The sequence below is a fragment of the Oncorhynchus keta genome, unplaced genomic scaffold (genome assembly GCF_023373465.1).
Source record: "Oncorhynchus keta strain PuntledgeMale-10-30-2019 unplaced genomic scaffold, Oket_V2 Un_contig_16568_pilon_pilon, whole genome shotgun sequence".
Classification (NCBI taxonomy): domain Eukaryota; kingdom Metazoa; phylum Chordata; class Actinopteri; order Salmoniformes; family Salmonidae; genus Oncorhynchus; species Oncorhynchus keta.
In genome coordinates, this window is record NW_026279991.1 from 1 (window position 1) to 7,744 (window position 7,744).

The 7,744-nt window shown below is 40.7% G+C and overlaps 1 pseudogene; it reads left to right on the top strand.

Moving 5' to 3' along the window:
• The first annotated feature begins 1,958 nt into the window (after nucleotides 1-1,958).
• On the top strand, nucleotides 1,959-6,759 carry LOC127919405 (dynein axonemal heavy chain 3-like; annotated as a pseudogene).
• The last annotated feature ends 985 nt before the right edge of the window (nucleotides 6,760-7,744 follow it).

Consider the following 7,744-nt stretch of genomic DNA (forward strand, 5'->3'; position numbering starts at 1 on the left):
TGCTTCACGGTTGGGATGGTGTTCTTCGGCTTGCAAGCGTTCCAAAGAGATATTGGCCCATGTTGACTCCAATGCTTCGTACAGTTGTGTGAAGTTGGCTGGTTGTCCTTTGGATGGTGGACAATTCTTGATACACACAGGAAACGGTCGAGCGTGAAAAACCCAGCAGCGTTGCAGTTCTTGACACACTCAAGCCGGTGACCCTGGCACCTACTACCATACCCTGTTCAAAGGCACTTAAAGGATTTGTCTTGCACATTCACCCTCTGAATGGCACACATACATAATCCATGTCTCAATTGTCTCAAGGCTAAAAAAATCCTTCTTCAACCTGTCTCCTTCATCTACACTGATTGAAGTGGATTTAACAAGTGACATCAAGGCTAAAGCTTTCACCTAGATTCACCTGGTCAGTATTTGTCATGGAAAAAGCAGGTGTTCCTAATGTTTCATACACTCAGTGTAATAGCCACACCAAACCTTCACAAAGTTTCTAAACTTTATTAGGGTCAGATCAAAAGTAAGTCGCTTCATTGTTTATAAGTGAAATGCAAGCAGGATATTATATCGTGGGTAAACACAAATAAGGTTGGTGTTGACAGTACAGTTTTGTTTCAACAGAATGAAACAAAACAAAAGGTTTTGAACAGGCTATTTTGCCAACCATACCAGTACCTACAATACCCAACAAATGTCAGCATTAGGCTAATGATATATATTTTTTTTTTACAAAAAGACTATTTTACAAAAAGCCTACTTATACCTATCTTAAAATAAATACAGAGCACACAACTAAAAAGACAGATCAATCCATTTAGCCAAGGACATGTCTCAACATACATTTCAATGTTTAGCATATTAAAATAACTGGTTCAGATTAATAAATAGGCCTACAATAATAACAGTTTGGTATATAAGGATACACGACACAAGAAATTATTAGAAATACATAAATAAATATAAATTATAATGTTCCAAAATTGCATCCTGCCTGAATAGCGAGTTGCACAGTAGCCTGCATTTGGCCATTTGTTTGGTATTTTAAAATATTCTGGTAATGTCTTCTCTCATGCAAATGACAGAATTGCATAAAATGTATTTCAAAAACACCTATTTTCTTCCAGACCCTGTTAAATTATCTCCACGAGTGGAAATCCTACAAAACTTGTCTGCTCAACTGTATACCACTACACAAATGTGATTATGGGGATTAACAGTAAATGTACTACTGGTGACATATGTAATGGGGAATTGATGATAATCAACAATCAAAGGGCAAACAGTTAACACAATAAAACAATTAATGCGCAAGAATTGGTGGGAGGAAGGCAGCTCAGCGCTTTATGGAGAGCTGAGCACATTATGGGAGATGAGCTAATATTGTCGCCGCACACCCCCTCCCCTTCTTCTCGTTTCAGCATTTCAAATTATACTCGAGACACATCATCTTTGCACATATTTTAGATGCATTGCTTTTCACTGACAGCCGCATCTCAATGATCGGCTAGGCCTATTGCCACGCGTGCTGCCCTAATTGCGGACTTCCCAAGTAGGTATAGGCCTTCTGATGGTTAAGTATTTTGAAATATTTGATTTATTTCTGTACAGACAGGAGTAGTTATATAATTTTGGCAAATGTATTTCAATTTAATTTAGGCTGCAGTGGCTACTGTTACCGAATCTTGTCCTATGCTTAGGCTACTCATCACATTAGGAAATGTTGTTTTTGTTAGCCTGTAGATGTTAGCCTGTAAATGCTTTATTATAAAGGTAATTATTTTCAGCCCCTGCACTCAGCACCATCTACTCAAAACAACTTCCCAAAGCTATGCATACATGGGCACAGTTGCTGGAAATACGTTATTCCATAAGGATATTGAAAGGTACTATATGTCCATGAAAAGAGAACAGTCATGTCATATTGGAGGTTGCATGTTATGTGTACTCCTAGGACACTGATGGGTGCTCTGAAACTGAACCTGGTAGGAGCCCCGAGGGCTAAGCAGGTACATGATAGTGCATTACTGTGTCTTGACTTTCACCCTAAGCTAACAGATAGTCTTCAGGTAGGCATGTCGTATTTCATTGCATTAATCCACTACAATATGATTTGTTTTGTCTTGTTCTTTGCTTCGCTGAGTGTGTGGTGTTCAACTGCTCTGACAGCCTGATCTGCAAGGCCATGAGTAAGTTCTTCAATGGACTGGCACAATCCAGGGTGTGGGTCTGCTTCAACTAGTTCAACCGAGATCGAAGTGGAGGTGCTGTCTGTGGTGGCCCAGCAGGTGCTGAGCATCCAGCAGGCCATCGCCAGGGACCTGAAGACCTTCATGTTCGAGGGAACCGAGTTGTCCTCATTCCTACCTACTCTATCTTCATCACCATGAACCCTGGTTACGCAGGCAGGGCCGAGCTCCCAGACAACGTCACGATACAGTACACCTACCACTGACTATAGTTGTTTTTGTTAAACTTAAAGGGATAGGTCACAATTGACCATTTTATAATTTACTTCATTGTATAGTTAAACAAATTTAGCATGAGGATTGTTGCAAGAAAGACTGGGAGTGTGGAGCTGTCAATCTTCTCTTGCAGGTTGGCCATGATAATACCAGACTACGGTCTCATTGGTGAGATCTCACTAAATGACATGGGCTTTATTGAGTCTCGCAGGTATAAATCATACTGATATATAACTAATCTACTATGGTTGTCTAGTCATACATAGTTATCTAACTCCTCACATTGACTCAAAATAATCCCTATCTTGGTGTTCCTATCAGTCTTGCCGGGAATCAGGGCCAGCTCAAGGCATAAGTGGTCAGGGGCGACTGTTAAGAGTTAGAATAGTAGAATACACAAGGTGCAACTTCGAAATTTGGTTTTACAGTTCTTCACACAATTAGTCATGTCAGCTAACAATTTTTAGATTGGTAAATTAGTCTAGTCAGTTATCTAAACTTGTAGTAATCATAGACAAATACCAACCGGGCACCCAGGGCACGTGCTCAGGTGCCCTGAACTCCAGGGGGCCCCCATTGATTTTGTTAGTCACTCTCACTCAGGTATCATTAACATGGCACAAGCCATGGCAAAATGAATAGAATTGCATGAAAAATTGCTTTAAAGGTCTTGAACAGTCAAAATCATGTTTTTCACCAACATCGGAGAAGGCGTGTTGCTGAGGAGCAAGGTTTATATAGCTAGAAAGCTACTCTACTGGTGCCAAAATCTGATTGTAGGGTGTCCTAAAATATAATTAAAAGTTTACCCTATTACCCTATCTATGGCGAGGATACTTACAGTACCAGTCAAAAGTTTGGACACACCTACTCATTCAAGGGTTTTTCTTTATTTTTACTATTTTCTTTCTTTCTTCGAAAATGAATAGTGAAGTCATCGAAACTATGAAATAACATTCCTCATGAAGCTGGTTAAGAGAATGCTAAGAGTGTGCAAAGCTGTCATCAAGACAAAGGGTGGCTATTTTGAAGAATCGAAAATATAACATATATTTTGTTTAACACTTTTTGGTTACTACATGATTCCATATGTGTTATTTCATAGTTTTGGTGTCTTTACTATTATTCTAGAGGTGGAAGAAACGCACACTTATTTAGACAGAGGTGCTGGCTAGCGGAGTATAACGCTTGAACATTTAAAGGAGAGCTGCACACTCTAGGAGCTCAGACGCAATAATTTAACACACACAGGTGTCTGTAATCAGAGGCTGGGTGTGGCCTGATATCATTGGTTAATTGTCAGATATTTAAAAATAAAAAATACCAAAAACATGAAAGGATAGCAAATGATCATAGACACAATTTGGCTACATAGGCCTACAAACATTTACAATAGCAAAATCACAATAATCACAAGAAGAGCTTCAGATCAAAGTCTACGTTAAGACCGAAGGGAGCAAGGGTCTTTAAAGATCCAGGCAGCCTCTCGTATTAACAATAAAATGTCGAGGTCATCACCTCACCCAGGGAGGGTGACATGTTCGATGTCGATATAACGTAGGGACGAAATCGAGTGGTTTGCTTCCAAAATTGAGCCGCAACTGGGTAAATCAATTTTTTGCACCTAATGGTGCTACGACACACTGAGATTCGTACTTTTAATTTGCGCATTGTTTTACCCACATAGTTTTTTTACAAGTTATAAGATAAGTAACTGCCTTAGTGGAGCACATGATAACACCTTTGATTGGGATCTGTTTCCCTGTTAGGGTTGTTTGAAGGATCTACATTTATAAGTGCCATTGCATTGAGCACAGCAATTACATTTGTAGTTTCCATCCAATAGGGGTGCAAACAGACGTTGTGCAGGGATATCTTGAGGTGGTAAATCAGAGTTTACCAATTGATCTCTGAGATTTCTGCCCCGCGAGAATACGACCAAGGGAGGGTCTGAAAACACGTTACCGAGGATCTTAGAATGTGCCAATGTTTGTGAACGATTCCTTTAATTTGTTCAGAGCACTTTGAATAGCGGGCAGTTAGAACACAATAAATGCTATTTTTGCAAGACTGTCCTTGAAAAAGATCATGTCTCGGTTTGTTTTGAATTTCCTCAATGACAATATTAATCTGACCATTTTTGTAACCCCTCTCCTTGAATTGTCTTTGTGTCTCAGCCATATTTCTGTTGAAATCTAATTCTTTTGATTCGACAGAATTGGCTGTAGGGCAAACGTTTTCCAAGGGAAGCGGGTGACAACTATCAGCCCTCAACAAACTGTTGCGATCAGTAAGTTTCCTGAAAAGATCAGTGTAGAAAATTTTGAAAATGGTCAAATAAAGAAAAACCCTTGAATGAGTAGGTGTGTCCAAACTTTTGATTGGTACTTTATATGTTTCCCCTTTCATCTTTATCTGGTATTGGCTAGTTACTGGTTAGCTAGGTCTTCAGCCAGCAATACTGTATTATGGGTGATATTTTCGTCATTTAAAAGGCTATTTTACATGGGAATCAGAATGACTGTTCGGGATCTTTACGCCAACTTCAACATTTTTTATATTCCCCATTGCAAAATGTTTAGAACGGCAGGAAATGTACTTTAAAATGTACATTTTTCTCTCTGCTGTCAAGTGCGGGTCCACAACAACAACAACCGCTTGGTGGAGGGTCCCCCAAAGGCTAGAGCCAGCCTTGGTGGCCACCTTCTTCTTCTTCAACGTTTTATGGCAGACTACACCCATTGACGTGTTGCCACCACCTACTGTACGGGGTATTGAATAAAACAATTATTCCTTTGCGGGAAGTGGGGGTGGGAACCAAGATAATACAACAAAGTAAAATAAATCAAACAACCTGGTGGCCTACCGCCTGTGTTCAGAGCAGCTGTCCTCGCAGGATCACTATGACAATGGTACAATGTGCGCCGTCAAATCAGTCCTGACTGCCGCAGTTAACTTAACTGACATACCCTGATAAGAACGAGTGTTCTGCTGCTCAGAGCTCTGATGAACGTCAACATGGCCAAGTTTCTGGCCCAGGATGTGCCTCACTTTCATGTAATGTTGCTTATGTTTCAGCATTCTTCAGCTTTGTCACACTTTTTGATTTGGTATATCTTATTAGGCAGTTGTTTTACATGATTTCTCTAATCTAGGTAACCAAGGTTGTCATTGTCACACAGAAAATTCTCCAGTGTTAAATCAACACTGAGTGTGTTACATTTAACACTGTTCTATTCAGGTCCATAATCTTCTGTCTTAAATTAAAACATTGCTTAGTGTAAAGCCTTATTTGCATATTTCCCAGTATGCTTTGCATTTTGAGTGAAATGTAGAGTTACCACCAAGGACTATTTGTTAGTGACAGAGACATGGTTGTTGCATTTATTCATGTTCAGTCCTGTGACCTTCACCAAGTGAAATCCTATGCAAATATGTTATCATTCAAATGTAATTATTTACAACAATACAATACATATTTCATAAGGCCACATCAGGCCTCAAAGTCACATGATGTTGTCTTGCTAAGAGTTTTTAAAATTCTTATTGGAATCCAGACAAAATTCACCAGCAACCTGCATTCTGAATGACTGCTCGGGTTGGGAAAAGTAACACATAAAACTACCCAAAGAATCTAAACTGGAATAACCATTTCAGTAACGGGTGCAATAAATCCAAGAAACAGATTGGATTAGTTTTTTTTTAAGTGTGTTATTTATATTTATATATGCAAAAATATATTAGATATTGAAACAATTCTAAAAATCAACCTGCAATAGAGCATCCTGGAAAATATGATAATGATGGGCGTGGCTTTGGTTCAAATCTGGGTATTAATACCAACACTGGGGTTCTTTTGCACCAATGAGTATTAATGTAAAACCTGGCGTTCATTTAACTCCTGAATCAACACCAGAAATGTAAAAAAAACAGCACTAACTAATACCGGCCACTTTACTGTGCACTAATGTCATCATTATAAACATTTTATGCTTCTCCACAGAAGCGCATTCTGTCAAAGCTTTCGTAGCTTTTCACCTGCTTGTGTGCTAGTGCACATTTGAACTTGTCTGTCGTATGTCTCACACTTTCACAGATGACTGTATGCTGGCATTGTATCCAAGTTCTGCAACTGCAGCATTGAGACCATCTTGACTGGCTGCTCATGACTTGGTATGGCAAATGCACTGCCCTCGACCGCAAAGTGCTACAGACTGTGGTGCGAACAGCCCAGTACATCACGGAGGCCGAGATCCCTGCCATCCAGGACCTTTACATCAGGAAGTGTCAGAAATAGGTCAGTAAAATTGCCAGTCTCCAGCCACCCAAGCCATAGACTGTTCACTCTGCAGCTTTTTACCACCAAGCCATAAGACTGCCAAATAGTTAATTAAATGGTTACCCGGACTATCTGCATTGACCCTATCTTGCAATGACTCTATGTACACTCACAACAATATACACTCAGTGGTCAGTTTATTAGGTACACCCATCTACTACCGGGTACGACCCCACTTTGCCTCCAGAACAGCCTGAATACTTTGGGGGCATGGAAACGTGCTCAATTGGTATCACGGGACCCGGCGTGTGCCAGGGAAAACATTCCTCACACCGTTACACCACTGCCACCAGCCTGTATAGATTTGACACCAGGCAGTAGGGGTCCAGTGGCTCATGCTGCTTACGTCAAATCCTGTCTGTGTCATGCCATTAGCATGACGCAACAGTAACCGTAATTCATCGGACCAGGCAATGTTTTCCTCCATTGTCCAGTGTTGGTGATGGCGTGCCCACTGGAGCTGCTTTTCTTGTTTTTTAGCTGAAACCTGGGATGGTCGTCTGCTGCAATACCCATCTGTAACAAGGGATCGACGAGTTGTGCGTTCCGAGATGCCGTTCTTCACAGCACTGTTGTACTGCGCCGTTATTGGTCTGCCTATGGCCCGGCTGTTCGCTTGCACGCACGATTCTTGCCATTCTCCTTATACACTCTCTCTCATCAACGAGCTGATTTCACCCACAGGACTGCCGCTGACTGGATATTTTTTGTTTGTCGCACTGTTCTCTGTGAACCTTAGACACTGTCATGCTTGAAAAGCCCAGAAGGGCTGTTTCTGAGATACTGGATCCATTGCCAAGCACCAACGATCATATCATACTCAAAGCCGCTTAGGTCACTTTCGTTTGGACAATTCTAACGTCCAATCGAACAGAAACTGAATGCCTGCTCTATGTAGCAAGCCACGGCCACGTGACTCAGTCTGTAGTAGCGATCCATTTTC